Raw genomic sequence first — 17,541 nt, forward strand, 5'->3', positions numbered from 1 at the left:
ATCCAGGTCTTTATTATTTTGGTCTTTGATTTGCCTTATTTTTCTTCTTAGAAATGACCAGACTGGTAGCTCACACCTGTAATCCTAGGAGGCTAAGATCCGAGAAACACTGTTCTATGCCAGCTATGGCAGAAAAGTCCCTGTGCGACTCTTATCTCCAATTAACCATTCAAACACCAGAAGTGGGAGGCTGGGAATGTGGCTTAATGGTACAGTGCTTGCCTAACATTCATGAAGCCCTGGGTTCCATTCCTCAGTACCACATAAACAGAAAAGGCCAGAAATGGCGCTGTGGCTCAGGTGGTAGAGTGCTAGCCTCGAGCAAAAAAAGCTCAGGGACAGCACCCAAGCCCTAACTTCAAGCCCCACAACAACAACAACAACAAAAAGACCAAGCCAGGCAGAGCAGAGGAGACTCACACCTGTAATCCTAGCTACTCAGGAAACTGAGATTTGAGGATTTCAGTTCAAAGCCAGCCAGGGCAGGAAAGTCCGTGAGACGCTTATCTCCAATAAACCACTCAGAAAACTGGGACGTGGAGCTGTGGCTCAATTGGTAAACTGCTAGCGTTGAGTTGAAGAACTCAGGGACAGCGCTCAGGCCCAGAGTTTAGAAGGCTAAGACTGCCAAAAACAACAACAACAACAACAACAACAAAACCAGACCAGTCCAGACAAGTGCTGTGACAGAACTGCACAATGTACATTACAGCCTCCCAGTGTGGTAGCCACTAGCAACACCTGACCAGTGTACACTAACATCAGGAGAGTTCTGAAGTTCTGAATGTTATTTTGTTTTTAGTTAAATTAAATTTATATAGCCCTATGTAAGTAATGGCACTTCTATTAACAGTGTCCCAATCCCATAGGGATTTCTTGTCCCTGTGTCTTGCTTTAGAGACAAGATGAAGTCTCTCATGGGCTTCTTGGAATGTAAAGCTTATTTCTTTTTTTTTCTTTCATTTTTATTTTTATTTTTTTGCCAGTCCTGGGCCTTCAACTCAGGGCCTGGGCACTGTCCACCTGAGCCTCTCTATCTATGTTCAAGGCTAGAGCTTTACCACTTGAGCCAAAAAAGCCATTTGTATTTCTTTTATGTGGTACTGAGGAATTGAACCCGGGGATTCAAGCATGCTAAGCAAGCACTCTACCACTAAATCACATTCCCAGCCCTAAAGCTTATTTCTTACTCTGACTTCTGACAGTATTCTTTATAACATTAAAAAAAAAAATTGGAGGTAGGCTTGTCTCCAAAGTTAAATATCTACAACCCTACTCCCATTAAAGAAACAAAAGTCCTTATTAATAGCCTATATCAAAGTTACCTTTAAGTAAGCAATTTCTAATCCTATTTAATGAATGGAATATATAAGGAAGGTCCGAGAACCCCACTCTAAAATCAAGACAGCACAACAGCTGCAATTAAACTTGGTTTAAAATATGGTAACTGGGGACTGGGAAGGTGGCTCAGTGGTAGAGCGTTTGCCTTGTATACCTGAGGCCCTGGGTTCAATTCCTCAGCACCACATAAGCAAAAAGAAAAAAGCCGGAAGTGGTGCTGGGCTCAAGTGGCAGAGCGTTGGCCTTGAGTTGAAGAGCTGAGGGACAATGCCCAGGCCCAGAGTTCAAGCCCCATGACCGGACCAAAAAAATAAATAAATAAAATATGGTAACTTTTTATGAGCAATAATCACAGCGCCTCATAAAGTTCTAATATTGTAACTTGTGCATAATTTTACTTTCAAAGGAGTCTAGTTCTTAAAATGTTAGCGTGACTATAAATAACTCAAGGAAACATTTTAAACGAGGGCCCTGGCCTTCTGATTGAGTAGAATTCCTGTGGGGCCCAGGACTCCTCACTTGGTTTCCAGGACCTTGGGAATCCCAAGGAAGTTGCCTGTGGACCACACAAGTCAGGTCCCCGAACTACATCATCACCCTACTTAGCACAGCAATTTGCCTAGCTAGTTGGCATATGCCGAGTATCATGTGCAGGCCTGAGCAATGATGACCCACAGTGCAGTTACCACAGATAAAGCTAACACATCATCTTGCCATTTGGTTTGGTGATAGGTATTTCACACCAGATTGTGACTTTAGCTACCTACAATTTGTCATGTTTACTTTTATCCTTCTTGTTTTAAATATACATAGCAGCAAATTTATAAATACAAAAAAATCTAAATTTAAAACTAATTACAAAAACAGTAAAGTTTGGTAGACATAGAACTGGTCTGAAGAATTCAACAAAATTTCTGTCTGCCTGATCCAATAGCTGTGTGAAAACTACTAAACTGGCACAAAAAAAAAAAAAAAAAAAAGCAAGAAAAATGTTATATGTGTAGACACTTCACTGCTTCTAATAGAAATAAAAACCTGTTTAAAATATAAATATTAGGGCTGGGAATGTGGCTTAGTGCTTGCCTAGCATGCATGAAGCCCTGGTTTGATTCCTCAGTACTATATAAACAGAAAAGGCTGGAAGTGGCACTATGGCTCAAGTGGTAGAGCGTTAGCCTTGAGCAAAAGAAGCTGAGGGGCAGTGCCTAGGCCCTGAGTTCAAGCCCCAGGACTGGCAAAAATAAATTTTTTAAAAATGTGATCACTTTTTTTTTGGGGGGGGGGGTCAGTAATGGGGCCTGAACTCTGGGCCTGGGCGCTGTCCCTCAGCTCTTCAGCTGTAGACTAGCGCTCTACCACTTGAGCCTCAGCCCCACTCCAGCTTTTTCTGCTCATGTGGTGCTGAGGAATCAAACCCAGGGCCTCATGCATGCACCTTCCCAGCCCCCAAAAATGTGATCACTCTATATACCTTTTCCTTTCTTTCTTTTTTAAACAAAGTGCTTATTTTATTCCCCACTTAAGAAACCAGCCGCTGGCTGGGCTTATGTCAGAGAAGGCCAAGGAAGCAGGCCTGAAGTACTAAAAGTTCTGTCAGGGAGTACAGGAGCCCCTTCCTTCCCCATCCCACCCAGCTACCTAAGGGTGGAGGCAAAAGACCCAGGGGAGAAACTCAGGCCACCTCCACTGAGGTATGGTGGGAGCACTTGGGGAACTGGAACCCTTACCCAGCCAAAGAATAGGCAGAAGCTTTCCCTGCCTTAGCAATCAGTGGAAACCCAGAAGAACCCCTGGATTTCCAACCATACCAGGCTGCAACAGGCAATCTGCATTCTCCCACTCTCCCCTCCCCACTGCACCCCCCCATCAGCTATCAATAGAAGAGCTCAACAAGACCCAAGCTCTTATATGAAATGCTCAGACTTCAATTAAAAGTCACCTCTAATACCAATAGCTGTATCAAACCGAATGAATAAACACATATAGAAGCCAAGACCAAGATGACAAAGAATTAAATGACAAAGTATCTATCTACAGAATAACAATTGTGTGAGTGTGCATGTGCACATGCAAGATGGTACTGGGGCTGTAACTCAGAGATCAGTTTTTCTCTCAAGATTGATATTCTATTACTTGAGCCACAGCTCTAATTTTGGTGGTTAATTGAAGATAGAGTCCAATGTACTTTCCCAGCCTAGCTTGATTCTAACCTTAGATCTCAGCCTCCCAAGTTGCTAGGATTACAAGCATGAGGTACTTTTTTTTTTAATGTTTCAATGAGTAATTATCAACAGCTGGAAACAACAACAACAACAAAAAAAAAAAAATAGCAAGCCCTGACAAAAGTAGTAAACACAAAGAACCAGAGGAGCCAGTGGTTCACATCTGTAATCCTAGCTACTCAGGAGAGTGAGGATTACAGTTTAAAGCCAGCCTGGGCAGAAAAATCTGTGAGACTTAGCTCCAATTAACCACCAGAAAACCAGAAGTGGAGCTATGGCTCGAAGTGGTAGAGTGCTAGACTTGAGCGAAAGAGCTCAGGGACAGTGCCCAGGCCCTGTTCAAGCCCAACGATTGACCTCCCCCCCATACCCCCAAAAAAAGAACCAGATGAAATTTTTAGAAAAATATAAGAACTGAAATTTAAGGCTCTAGTAGATGAGCTCAACTACAGTTTAATGCTTGCATGCCACAAAGTTCTATGCGTGGCCTGAGCGTGACACTACTGGAAGGTTCTATGAATCTTTAGAAAGAGCTGAGGGACAGCGCCCAGGCCGAGTTCAAGCCCTGTGACCGACCAAAAAAAGAAAAAAGAGCCTCTTCTCATGAGAAGCTATTTCTCTCAGGAATTTGCAGAAAACTGAATGATATGGTCTCAAAAACCAGGCAACAGAAGGGTCAGGGGAAAGAATGTTGGAGAACTTTTACTTGTTTCCATGTTTTGATATCATCCATTTGTTACTTAGAGGTTTACCTCTAAAGATTTATCTTGTTTAGAAACACATTGATGTGCAAAGACACAAGAAAATAAATGGGAGGAGCCTGCTGCTGATGGCTCACCCCTGTAATCCTAGCTACTCAGCCTGGACAGAAAGTCTGTGAGACTCTTATCACGGATTAACCACCCCAAAACTAGAAGTAGCACTGTGGCTTAAAGTGGTAGAGAGTTAGGCCTTGAGTAAAAAATCTCAGGGACAGCACACAGGCCCTGGGTTCAAGCCCTGTGATCTACCTTTCCCGCCCTCCCTCCCCCCCCCCCCCCCAGAAAAAAGGTAGGCTAGGCACCAGGGGCTCTCATGCCTATAATCCTACCTATGCAGGAGGCTGAAATCTGAAGATCATGGTTCCAAGCCACCCCAGACAGAAAAAGGCCATGAGACTCTATCTCCAATAAGCTATTCAGGAAAGCCCAGGAGCTTAAGCTATAGCTTAAGTGGTAGAGCACTAGCCTTGAGCACTAAGAGGTTCAGGGACAGGGCCCAGACCCTGAGTTCAGGGCCCATGACTAGCAAAATAAAAATAAAAAATGGGAATAATATAGAAGTATTGTGTCTAATGGCAAAACACTGGATACCAGCCAAGCTCACCAGCAAAAGATGGTTAAATTACCGACTACCACCAGAGGGTGGAGGCCTAGGCCACCCATCCAGCCCCTGCAACCACAGGGCAGGGTGGGTCACAGGGAGGTTTGTTGTGGTATTTAGAGTCTACAGTGAGTAGTTGTTGTGTAAAAGTTTTCAGTCCTTTTTGGTACCCCTTTCCTCATTCTCTGGGTAGAAGGACAAGGATTTAATGAATGTTTCTCCCCCAGCACAATCTCAGTGCTTGCTACTCTTTCCAAATACTGATTTCTTTAGTGCCAAGTGAGAGGTATAAGGCAAAAGCACCCAGAAGAAACTCACTACTATCTGCTAATTATTCAACAATGAAAAACAGTGAAGTAATCTCAGCACTTGGGGACCAAGCCAGGAGGACCTAGTTTGAGGCAGGCTGGGCTACACATTGACACCATGTCTTAAAAATAAAATCAACTATGGCACTGGTGGCTCATGCCTGTAATCCTAGCTCTCAGAAGGCTGAGATCTGAGGATTTAGGTTCAAAGCCAGCCCTGGCAGGAAAGTCCATGAAACTCTAATCTCCAATTAACCACCAGAAAGTCAAAAATGGAGCTTTGGCTCAAAGAGAGAGAGCACTGGCCTGGAGCAAAAGAGCTCAGGGACCTACAACTGACCAAAACTATAAATAAAAAATGAGCTCGATTAAAGGCGTGACCCTGATCAAGACGCTTAAAACTAAATACTGTCAGGCACCGGTGTCTCAGGCCTATAATCCTAGCTACTCAGAGGCTGAGATCTGAGGACTGTGGTTCAAAGCCAGCCTGGGCAAGAAAGTCTATGAGACTCTGATCTCCAATAAACCACCAGAAAACTGAAAGTGGCACTGTGGCTCAAGTGGTAGGGCACTAGCCTTGAGCTGAAGAGCTGAGGGACAGCGCCCAGGCCCAGAGTTCAAGCTCCAGGACTGACCAAAAATAAATAAATAAGCTGGCTCAGTGGTAGAGTGCTTGCCTTGCATGCATGAAGTCCTGGGTTTGATTCCTCAGCACCACATAAGCAGAAAAAGCTGGAAGTGGAGCTGTGGCTCCAGTGGTGGAGCGCTAGCCTTGAGCTGAGGAACTGAGGGACAGCACCCAGGCCCAGAGGTCAGGTCATGACCAGCAAAAAAAAAAAAAAAAAAAAAAAAAAAAAATTAGGGGGCAGGAGAAAACTTTTAATGAAAATTTTTAATTTTTAATGTTTTAACTTAGATGAGCTCTGAAAATAGGCTAAGTAAAAGAAGCCATCACAAAAGTTCAATCACATGAAATGTCTAAAATATGTAAATTCATAGAGACAGAGTAGACTTGTGGATACCTAGGGTTTCAGCATGAGTCTGTGAGGAGTAACAGCAATTACAAATAGACAATAAGGAGTAACTGTGATGAGCTAATAGAAATGTTATCAAATTAGACTGAAGATGGTTGAATACCTACCTTCTGGATATACTGCAAATCTGATTTTTGCCTTCTAAATGGATGCATTTTACAGTGCAGGAATTATATCTAAAAAAGCCTAAGTATAAATTTCCATGTGCTAAAAAGAATTTTAATTTGGGTTCTGGAGTTTTAAAATTATAATTTCATGTTATGACTCATGCTATGTTTCCCTACAAATTAGAAAATCAAAATAATCATAGAGAAAATGGGAATGATACCACTGACCCAAAAATAGTCACAAATTCCAGATAAAGAATGAATCATCATCTTGAGTTTGTTCTTCTGAAAGGGTCTGATGTGTCCAGTTTCCTTCACACAGCCATTGTTCCTCACCAGCCTCACCCCCCAACTCCAGACCTCTGTGGTAATTTTGCAATTGCATAATGCTGGTATCCAACAAGACATTGCTAGACTTCTCCCACATTGCAGAAGAGGGGTCAGTGGCAGCTGCCATAAATATTTTAATGTTTTACTAAGTAGGGGTAAAGAAACTGCTCACTTAGAAAACCCAGCTTAATCAGTCTTTAGACTAGTCAGCTTTGAAACACCTAATAAGGAGTCCCATCTTTTGTTGTGTTTATGGAACTGGAGGTGAGGTGCAGTGGCTGGAAGAAGAAAGAACTGGAGCCTGAAACAAGAATGGGCTCCTGACCACTGCTGTTTTCCTCCACACTTTTTCTAGGGAATGTACAGGACAACAAAAGAGTACCTGAAGAATGTAACAGTCCGTTTACTTCAGTGTGAATTCTGTTGCTCTGGGTAAGTTGCCTGAACATTTAAAACAGTTTGGTTTGATTTGGATCAACTTAAGTCACACACCAACATGTGAAATCAAAGTCATCCATGTTTTATTACCTTCCTTCAGAGTTTTTTTCTAAGCCCACGCTGGATCCAAGACTTAAGAGTCTAAAGGTTTTGTAAGTTGTTTTCTTTCCAGAGGGTCTGCAGAAGATGCAGGAAATAAGGTCTTAATCCTGACTTCATTACTTAATTAGTTGTCCAAGCGTCACTAGTGGCGTCATCTGTAAAAACTGACTAAACATTATGGGATCACATAAATTAGGATCCTGGCACATGGTAAGAATTTCACAAACGTTTCTTGACTTGAAGATACTTCCTACTGTGGACTTGGCTCAAGTAATAGAGCACCTGCCCAATAAGCATACAAGTCCTGAGCTCAAACCTCAATACTGCCAAAAAGAAAAGAAAAACAAGACACTTCCTATACACAACTCAAGACCTAACAACAGGGACTCAGTTTAAGCACTTAGTCACTAGAGTAAACACAATAGCTTCCTTTTCAGAAAACAGTGATAGAGGGGAATAATAATCACCCTGTACCCTGTTCTGATCAACATTAGGGTTCTATGCTTTAAGAAATAGTCTACAGGGTCTGGGAATGTGGCTTAATGGTAGAGTGCTTACCTAGCATGCATGAAGCCATGGGCTCAATTCCTCAGTTCCACATACACAGAAAAGGCCAGAAGGGTGCTATGGCTCAAGTGAAAAAATGCTAGACTTGAGCAAAAGAAGCTCAGGGACAGTGCCCAGGCGCTGAGTTCAAGCCCCAGGATTGGCAAAAAAAAAAAAAAAAAAGTTCAGTCCAGCTGAGTGCCAATGGCTCATGCCTGAAATCCTAGGTACTTAGGAGGCTGAGATTTGAGGATCATGATTCAAAGCCAGTCAGGGCAGGAAAGTCCATGACACTCTTATCTCCAATTAACCACCAGAAAAATGGAAGTGGCGCTGTGGCTCAAAGTGGTAGAGCATTAACCTTGAACTTTTTTTTTTTTTTTGCGGGGGGTGGGGGGGTGGGGGTGGGGGGGGGCGGGGGTCAGTTATGGAGCCTGAACTATGGGCCTGGGCACTGTCCCTGAGCTTCTTTTGCTCAAGGCTAACACTCTAGCACTTGAGCCACAGCACCACTTCTGGCTTTTTCTGCTTATGTGGTGCTAAGGAATTGAACCCAGGGCCTCATGCATGCAAGGCAAGCGCTCTACCACTGAGCCACTTCCCAGCCCCTGCTACCATTTTCTTGTTCAGCATCTACACCCAGGATAAAAGCCTCGAGCCATTTAGGAGCTAGGTAGGTTGAAACAATATCTCAATATCTCACTTCAGAGCTAAACAGGACCCCAGGATAGGTGGTTAGAGGTTCACAAAGAAAGACAGGCTGGGCACTAGTGGCTCACACCGGTAATCCTAGCTACTCAGGGGGATGAAATCTCAAGATTGAGGTCTGATACCTGCTTAGGCAGGAAAGTCTAGGAGACATTTTATCTCCAATTAAGCACCAAAAAAGCCTGAAATGGAATGGTAGCAAGTGGAAGAGTACTAGTCTTGGGCATAAAAGCTCAGGAACAGTGCTCAGGCCCTCAGGTCAGGCCCCTAGACCAGCACCAAAAAAAAAAGTCCACATGAACATTTACTGTATAACAAGCTTTTGTGACAAGCATTAATCTGGTTAATACTCTCATTTGCTCACACAGCAAAGCGATGGTGGTTAAAAAGCACCAAGCAAGACTCAGCAACTCCACACTTCTTAGCTAAGTGACTTTCAAAGTGACAGAACCCCTCTGGGCTGCTGTCCTCTCTATAAGATGGAGGACTCCGTCTGTGCCTTTCTCATTGGATTGTTAGGGAAACTGAAGGGTTAATACTATATAGAAAGGGCTTAGAACAGCCCACTGATCTCAAATCGAGGGACGGGGAAGTTCCAATGCATGCCCTTCCTTACTTTTTGATACGTATAATATAGACATGAATCTTGCTTTTTAAAAGAGCAAGTAAACTAGGTACAGTGGCTCAAGTCTGGAATGCTAGCTACTTGGGAGGTGGAAATTGGGGGAATGGTGGTTTGAGGCCAGCCCAGGTAAAAACAAAGTTTGTGAGACCATCTCAACCAATGGCTGGGAGCAGCACTATGTTCCTACTGTCCCAGCTAGGAGGGTAAGAACCATAGCTGAGCCCAGTGATGCAAACCTGCCATTCCCCAAAGAAGCAAGGCAGCACAAGGCAGCGGATCACAGCCCAGGCCAGTCTGCTCATTAAAGTGGGACCTATTCTGCAAATAACCAAAGCAAAAAAAAAAAAAGGAGCTGGAGGCACAGCTCAAGTGGTAGGGTACCTGCCTTGCAAGAGCAAATTCAATCTCAGTTCAATCTCCAGTACCATGAAAGGGGGTGGAGTTCAAACAAGACATTAAAATAAAGCAAACGCGGGCTTGGAAGGTGGCTCAGTGGTAGAGTGCTTGCCTTGCATGCATGAGGCCCTGGGTTCGATTCCTCAGTACCACATAATCAAAAAGAAAAAAGCCGGAAGTGGCGCTGTGGCTCAAGTGGTAGAGTGCTAGCCTTGAGCTGAAGAGCTGAGGGACAGTGCCAAGGCCCAGAGTTCAGGCCCAACGACCGGACCCCCCAAAAAAATTTTTAAATAATAACAAATAAAATAAAATAAAGCAAACACACAAATCACTGAATGAATGTGGAAACTGCTCTTAAGATGAAGGAAAGCTAGATAATAGGATGTTGGAGCAGGTTCAGGAAACTGAAAATTTTTTAAGCATTTCAAGCAATTCTATTCTTTTGCGTGTGTGGGGTACACTGTATTTTCACAAACATTGACAAAGAGGAAAAACATGGGAAAAGAATCAAAACTGGTTGAACTCTGAATTCCTCATGATGCCTTTTGGACTCTGCTCTTTGGAAGCAGCAACCAGACTGTTAGGATCAGATTTGGTAAATAACAATCCCTTCCCTCCCTCAAAGGAATGAAATCCTATCTTGCCTTAAATACGGACAGACCCAACTTCAACCAAGCCCACCTAAAGCCTCGCAAGTCCCATACCCAAATTTGAGAGCATTCTCACTTCACGCAAACTGAGAAGCAGAGACAAGTACATTTTAATGTAAAACTCATACTACACTGATATTTGTACGAGTTTGTGATTGAAAGCCCTTTCTAGATCAAGTGCTTCGGGTGTTACATCTAGTGGAAAAGAGTAATCTTATTAGTATTTTGTACTATTGAATGACCTGGCTGGTCAGGCAATCAAAGCAATCTGTTGTGATGTCAGGAACCAGGGCAAATGCCTGACTTACAGATTAGTCTGGATTTCCATTTAGAACCCACCTAAGTATAGTGAAACCACTTCTCTCTTTGGATTTTGGTTTCCTAATCCAGGAATGGAAGTGGGGTAGGACAGACTGCTCTACTGATGTAACATTATACATACAAGATATAACCCTACTCTTAGGGAATACATGCAAGTATTCAGGGGCCAGAGCCACAATATATGCTACTTGTAGAGAAAGAGCAAACAAGGGGGAGGTATGACCCAAGTAGTAGGCTACCAACCTCGATCAAAACAAAAAAATGCCAAGGGGCTGGGAAGGTGGCTCAGTGGTAGAGTGCTTGCCTTGCATGCATGAGGCCCTGGGTTCAATTCCTCAGCACCACATAAGCAGAAAAAAGCTAGAAGTGATGCTATGGCTCAAGTGGTAGAGTGCTAGCATTGAACTAGAGAGCCGAGGGTCAGCGCCCAGGCCCAGAGTGTTCAGGCCCTATGACCGACCCAAAAAAAAAAAAAAAGCCAAGCACACAAAATTAACCCACAAAAATCAATCGCCTTTCTGTACACCAACAATGTACAAGAAGAAAGGGAAATCAAGGAAACAACCCCATTCACAATAACCCTCAAAAAAAATTAGGAATTAACCTAACAAAAGATATAAAAGAACTATAAAATCTTAAAAGAAATTATAGAGGACACCAGGAAATAGAAAGACCTTCCATGTTCTTGGATAGGCAGAATTAATATAGTGAAAATGGCCATACTGCCAAAATTGATGTACAAATTCAACGTAATTCCTATTAAAATCCAATGACGTTCATCACTGAAATACAGAAAACAGTCCAAAAATTCATATGGAACAACAAAAGACCTAGAATAGCCAAGACAAGTCTATGCAAAAAAGACAACGCAGGAGGGATCTCGATGCTGGACTTCAAGCTCTAATATAGAGCCATAATAACAAAGATGGCTTGGTACTGGCACAAAGACCAATGGAATAGAAGATCCAGAAATAAAACCACACGCTTATAGTCAGCTGATATTTGACAAAGGAGCCAGACATACAGTGGAAGAAGCACAGCCTCTTCAACTACTGGGCGGCCACATGCAGAAAACTAAAAGTGGACCCCAGCCTGTCACCATGCACTAACATCAATTCAAAATGGATTAAAGACCTTAACATCAAAACTGAAACTCTGAAACTACTAGGAGAGACAGTTGAATGTGTAGGCACAGGCAGGAACTTCCTGAACACAAATTGGAGAGAGACTAGACAAATGGGACTACCTTTAAAAAAAAAAAAGTTTCTGCACAGCTAAAGATACAGCAACCAGGGGTTGGGAAGGTGGCTCAGTGGTAGAACACTTGCCTTGCATGCCTGAGGCCATGGGTTCGATTCCTCAGCACCACATAAGCAAAAAGAAAAAAAGCCAGAAGTGGCGCTGTGGCTCAAGTGGTAGAGGGCTAGCCTTGAGCTGAAGAGCGGAGGGACAGTACCCAGGCCCAGAGTTCAGGCCCCACGACTGGACCCACCCACCCCCAAAAAGACACAGCAACCAAACTAGAAAGACAGCCAACCAATAACTGGAAAAAAATATTCACCAGCAATATATCAGATAAGGAGTTAATATCCAGCATACTCAGAGAACTCAAGAAACTAATCACTCCCAAACCTAACAAACCAATTATTAAATGGGCAAGGGAACTAAAGCAAGACTTCTCAGAAGAGATAAAATAGGAAAGAAGGGCTGGGAAGGTGGCTCAGTGGTAGAGTGCTTGCCTTGCATGGGAGAGGCCTGGGTTCAATTCCTCAGCACCACATAAGCAGAAAAAGAAAAAAGCCAGAAGTGCGCTGTGGCTCAAGTGGTAGAGTGCTAGCCTTGAGCTGAAGAGCTGAGGGACAGTGCCCCAGGCCCAGAGTTCAGGTCCCATGCCCAGACCCCTCCCCCTGCAAATAAAGAACTCTACCATTAAGCTACATCCCCAGTCCTCAGTCTCTTAACAGTAAATATTTTACACTTGTTTTTTATGTTCGTGTACCAATAGTGTGAGTGCCTACACTCAACCCAGTGAGGAACTAGAGAACACATGGCTCCTACCTTGCTATTATCTTTAGACTACAATGCTTAGTTTGAAAATTTTAAAATCCACGTGGACATTTCAATTAGAAATATCAAAACTCAGCCGGGCACCGGTGGCTCACGCCTGTAATCCTAGCTTACTCAGGAGGCTGAGATCTGAGGATAGCGGTTCAAAGCCAGCCCAGGCAGGAAAGTCCATGAGACTCTTATCTCCAATAAACTACTAGAAAGCCAGAAGTGGTGCTGTGGCTCAAGGGGTAGAGTGCTTGCCTTGAGCTGAAGAGCTGAGGGACAGCGCCCAAGCCCAGAGTTCAAGCCCCACGACCGACCAAAAAAAAAAAAAAAACAGAAAATATCAAAACTCAAAATATAACCCAACTCTGTGGCAAGTAAAACACTTGTTTCTCATTTTCTCAAGTGTCATAAATATCCGCCAACAAATCACGATGTTTCTGTGAATTGTGGAAGTGCAGTCTCCAGTGAGAACAGCGGCTCCTCCTCTGCGGGGGTGGCTCAGATCATACTGGTACACTTGCCAGCCATGCTTTACCTACCACTGTGAGTTGAGAGAGATTCAAACACTTTTTTTTTTAATATCCTTTCATTTTATTCATTAACAAGTAGAGGATCAACTGAAGGTATAATCAGATTTTCTGTTCTTTTTGTTCGTTGGTTGAGAAGTTTTTGCCTCTAGTTGCCATTTTTCTGGATGAGGTCTTGTGTTTTGCCTGAGGCTGGCCTTGGACTATGATCCCCTGACCTATGGCCTCTCACACAGCTGAGATCAGTCACATGCCACCATGCTGGCACTGGTCTCAAACCACAAACTTCCTGATCTCATCTACCCTCCTCATTCTTCTCTGAAATAACTCCAAAAATCTACAATTAGTAAAGTCATACAGATTTAAGGTTATTATGTTGTTGGAAAAATAACCAAAATACACTATTCAGCCATTGCTTTAGCTAAATGCCATGGTCAGGTTTATTTATTTTACTTTAGTGTGTGTGTGTGTCTCCCCGTTGCTGGACTTGAACTCAGGGCCTGGGCACTGTCCCTCAGCAATTCAGCTCAAGGGGAGAGCCCTACCACTTGAGCCACAGTGCCACTTCCGGTTTTCTGGTGGTTAATTGGAGATAAAGTGTCTCACAGATTTTCCTGCTCGGGCTGGCTTTGAACTGTGATCCTCTGATCTCAGCCTCCTGAGCAGCTAGGATTATAGGTGTGAGCCACCAGACACTTTATTTACTTCTATTTTTACTTTATTTTATTCTCTTCCACCCACAATTATTCATGGTTAAATCTGTTGAGTTGGGGGAAATGATTCACATCCCAGTAGTGAGAGAAGTTATGCTTCTGTTAACTTGCTAAATTATCAGATTATGATTTTACTACCTAATGCAGCTGCTAACTTAAGTTTTGTTTTGTTTTGGGGGGGGGTCAGTTGTGGGGCCTGAACTCTGGGCCTGGGCCCAGCAATCTACCACTTGAGCGTCAGCCCCACCTCCGGCTTTTTCTGCTTATGTGGTGTTGAGGAATCGAACCCAGGGCCTCATGCATGCAAGGCAAGCACTCTACCACAGAGCCACCTTCCCAGCCCCAATAGCTTAGTTTTTAAAAGAAAAATTCTTGTTACCAGCACGAGAATCTTTAAAGCTGAGTCTTGCAAAGTTCTCCCTTCTCTCCTAGAACAATTTCCCTATAATGTTCTGTTCATTCAGTCATTCAGTTAGCTGTACTGAGGTTTGAGCTCAGAGCCTCCTACTTAACTAGGTAGGCTGAGATCTACCACTTGAGCTACACAGCCCTAGCTTTTTATGCTTTTAGCTATTTCTCTTCTTTTAGCCTGTCTCAGCTGAATCACAATGGTCCCACATCTGTGCTCTGGACTAGCTGAGGCCTCACGGTGTGAGCCATGGCACACAGCCCCTACAGTGTACTTGGTGACCCACAGTACTACTCCACACCACCTCCCTTTCTACCTTACTCAGAGGGGGATAAACCTGGAAACTTCTGTGCCTAAAATTACATTACACTCCACCTGCAATATCCCCTACCACCATCTGCCTTTCAGATCAAGTCCCACACCCAAGAAACCTTTCTAGTTCACTCTAGCTGAAACCAAAACAGTCTCTAATAGGCTTAAAAGGGATGTAGCTCAGTGGTAGACTGTAAGACATGATAAGGAATGAAAAAGAAAACTCTTTTCTAAGTAAAGGAGAAGCAATGGTCCTCCAGGGCTCTGATTTGTTTATAATTGTTTTCCTCAAGCTGCCATTTACACTAAGGTTCCTGTGATGTAGGTAGCACTTGCCACTCAAGTTCTGCATATGGGGCTTTCCCAAAACACTTCCTTCCCTAGAACCACAAGATTTGCTCACAACTTAACAATTATTTACTGAGGGCTACCATCTCCCAAGCACAGTGGGACACGCTGGAGAAGCAAGCAGAGGTAAGGAAGGTAGCATCTAACTTGGTGGATCTTAGATTTCTATGAAATAGATAAAAAGTGCCAGAAGTTGAGAGAAACAATACTCAGAGAAAGGGACTGGGAGCACCTCTCCTACTTTAGATCTGATGGTCATAGATGATCTCTCCACTCAGCAGCGTGGCGTCTGTGACTACTGCTGTGAGCATAGAGCTGGGATTACAGGGCCTGATCAGATAAGACTCTCCCAACCAAATTAAAGGGCAAACTTTATGCCCACAGAGGGAATAGTTCAGGCCCTCGTTTAACAAATGTTTACCAAGAACCTGCAATGGAGAAAAAAGTATTTAGTGCAATGTTTAACAGCAAGGCTATGCAGAGGGACTGTTTTGTCAGTTCTACTTACTTCACCACCTGTGTGATACTGGCCAACTTCTCTGGGTCTCAGTTCCCTTATAGGTAAGGTGAGGAGGAACACCTACCTCACAAGCGTTATTATGAATAGTGAATACGTACATGGGAAGCTCTTAAAATATTGCCAGTATATAACCAGGCACCGGTGGCTCTTGCCTGTAACCCTAGCTACTCAGAGGAGACTAAGATCTGAAGATCAAGGTTCAAAGCCAGCCCAGGAAGGAAAGTCAGTGTTCATTCAAAGTGTAGAGCACTAGCCTTGAGCTGAAGAGCTGTGGGACAGTGCCCAGGCCCAGAGTTCAAGCCCCATGACCGACAAAAAAAAAAAAAAGAAAGAAAGAAAGAAAGAAATTACTTATTCTTATTTCAAATTCCAACAAGCTTACCTGGTTTACTGAACTATAGAATAAAAAATTAAAGGAAATGGTCTGTATCAACAGAATTGAGTTATTTAGCAAAGGAAAAAAATAGCAAATACATATACAGAGAAAGAGCTAGGTTTAAAAGAATAATGGCTAAAGCCATTCAGAAGGAACACAAAGACGCTTTTACATACCCGGTAGCTCCTGAGGCCAAGGCTGCATTATTATTGAATTTATATTCAGAATGCCACATGAGTTGGCAGTTAAATTCAGTAGTCTAAGAAGTCAACGAAGCATTGGCCTATTTTCAATTCGTTTTCATTTAAAAGCAATTTGAGGATGTTCTCTGCTATTTTTGCAGTTTTTCTACAAATCTAATATGTACAAATCAAATCTAATGTAAAACTTAATTTTAAATTAATTTGAGGTTTCTGGTATGGCCAAGCTGTTCACATGGATCAATTCTCTGTCTCTCAAAACAGAGACAATTTCTATATGAAGTCAGCCATCGGAAGGTCCTACCTAGGAAAGGGCACCTAGGAGGCAGACGCTAGAAGAAGGGAGCTAACACTGAAAGGGAGCTGAACCTGCCTTCTAGTTATGTAATTTTAAGATCCTAATACTCTTCACCAATATGTTATTAACTTTAGACCAGATGAGCAGCTAGTCAACCCCAAATTATATGTCTCAAATTCAAAAAGGAATCCTATCTTTATCTCTGGCGTTTTACTATGAGGTAATACATCAGAACCATACTTAATATCTATTACGTGCTTCCATCCTATACTAGGCATGCCAACTTGCCCCAAAATGCTAATAGGTGTTTGTTAGATTAGCTTTCTGTAGATCAAAGTTTATGGTAGGTGGGAGAAAAAAAGATGAAGACAATACACTGAGGCTCGAACCCTTGGAATCCCCAGGAAATGGGAGAATAGGAAGGATAAGCAGCAGGTGTGAAAATACACTAATCTCCAGGAGAAGGCCCAGAGCACTCAGAGAGATCTGCCCTGAGCCTTTTGGAGGACATTTGGTTTCATAAAATGACAGTTAAAGCCTTGGAAGATGCTAAGTTAAATCTCTTACATAGTTGTATTCCAAACTATTTCTAAGACAGGCTATAAACACATGGTTCTTATGGTTCCCTTCTGAAGGGTAACCAAGTCCCAAGTGGCTGAACGTCTAGGCAGGCTACAAAGGGCTCTAAGACAGACCCCAAAAGCTGGGCAGTCATCCTGAGGAAAAATGCTTTCAAAGTCCTTATTTGAGAACATGAAACCTGACCAGAAACAAGAGATTCATCCTACCATTCTGTTCTACTAAAATCTCTCTAACCAGATCAGAAGAAACCCTATTACCCATGGCCACATAAGGATCTCATTTAATGGTTAAAAAATGAATAACCAGGCTGGGAATGTGGCTTAGTGGTAGAGTGCTTACCTAGCATGAAGCCCTGGGTTCAACTCTTCAGTACCACATACACAGAAAAAGCTGGAAAGGGCGCTGTGGTTCAAGTGGAAGAGGGCTAGCCAGAGGGAAAGAAATTCAGGGACAGTGTCCAGGCCCTAAGTTGAAGCCCCAGGACTGGCAAAAAACAAACAAACAAAACAAAACCACTGCTTCAGCTGTATGAGACCAGGATTCACAAATAAGAATAATCTTTTTAAATTTTTTAAGAATAAATTTTAAAAACTGAATAACGGAGAACAATACTAAGTAGAATGTAATTGTAAGAGGAGACCAGGGGCTGGGAAGGTGGCTCAGTGGTAGAGCGCTTGCCTTGTATGCCCGAGGCCCTGGGTTCGCAAGTGG

The 17,541-nt window shown here is 43.1% G+C and overlaps 1 protein-coding gene across 1 annotated transcript in view; it reads right to left on the reverse strand.

Annotated features, from left to right (window-relative positions):
• Window positions 1–17,541, reverse strand: part of Clic4 (chloride intracellular channel 4) — a 67,389-nt gene that overhangs the window by 31,325 nt on the left and 18,523 nt on the right. The gene's annotated exons all lie outside the window — the stretch shown is intronic.

Source organism: Dipodomys merriami, unplaced genomic scaffold, assembly GCF_024711535.1.
Source record: "Dipodomys merriami isolate MVZ:Mamm:240054 unplaced genomic scaffold, mDipMer1.0.p SCAF_28, whole genome shotgun sequence".
NCBI classification, from domain to species: domain Eukaryota; kingdom Metazoa; phylum Chordata; class Mammalia; order Rodentia; family Heteromyidae; genus Dipodomys; species Dipodomys merriami.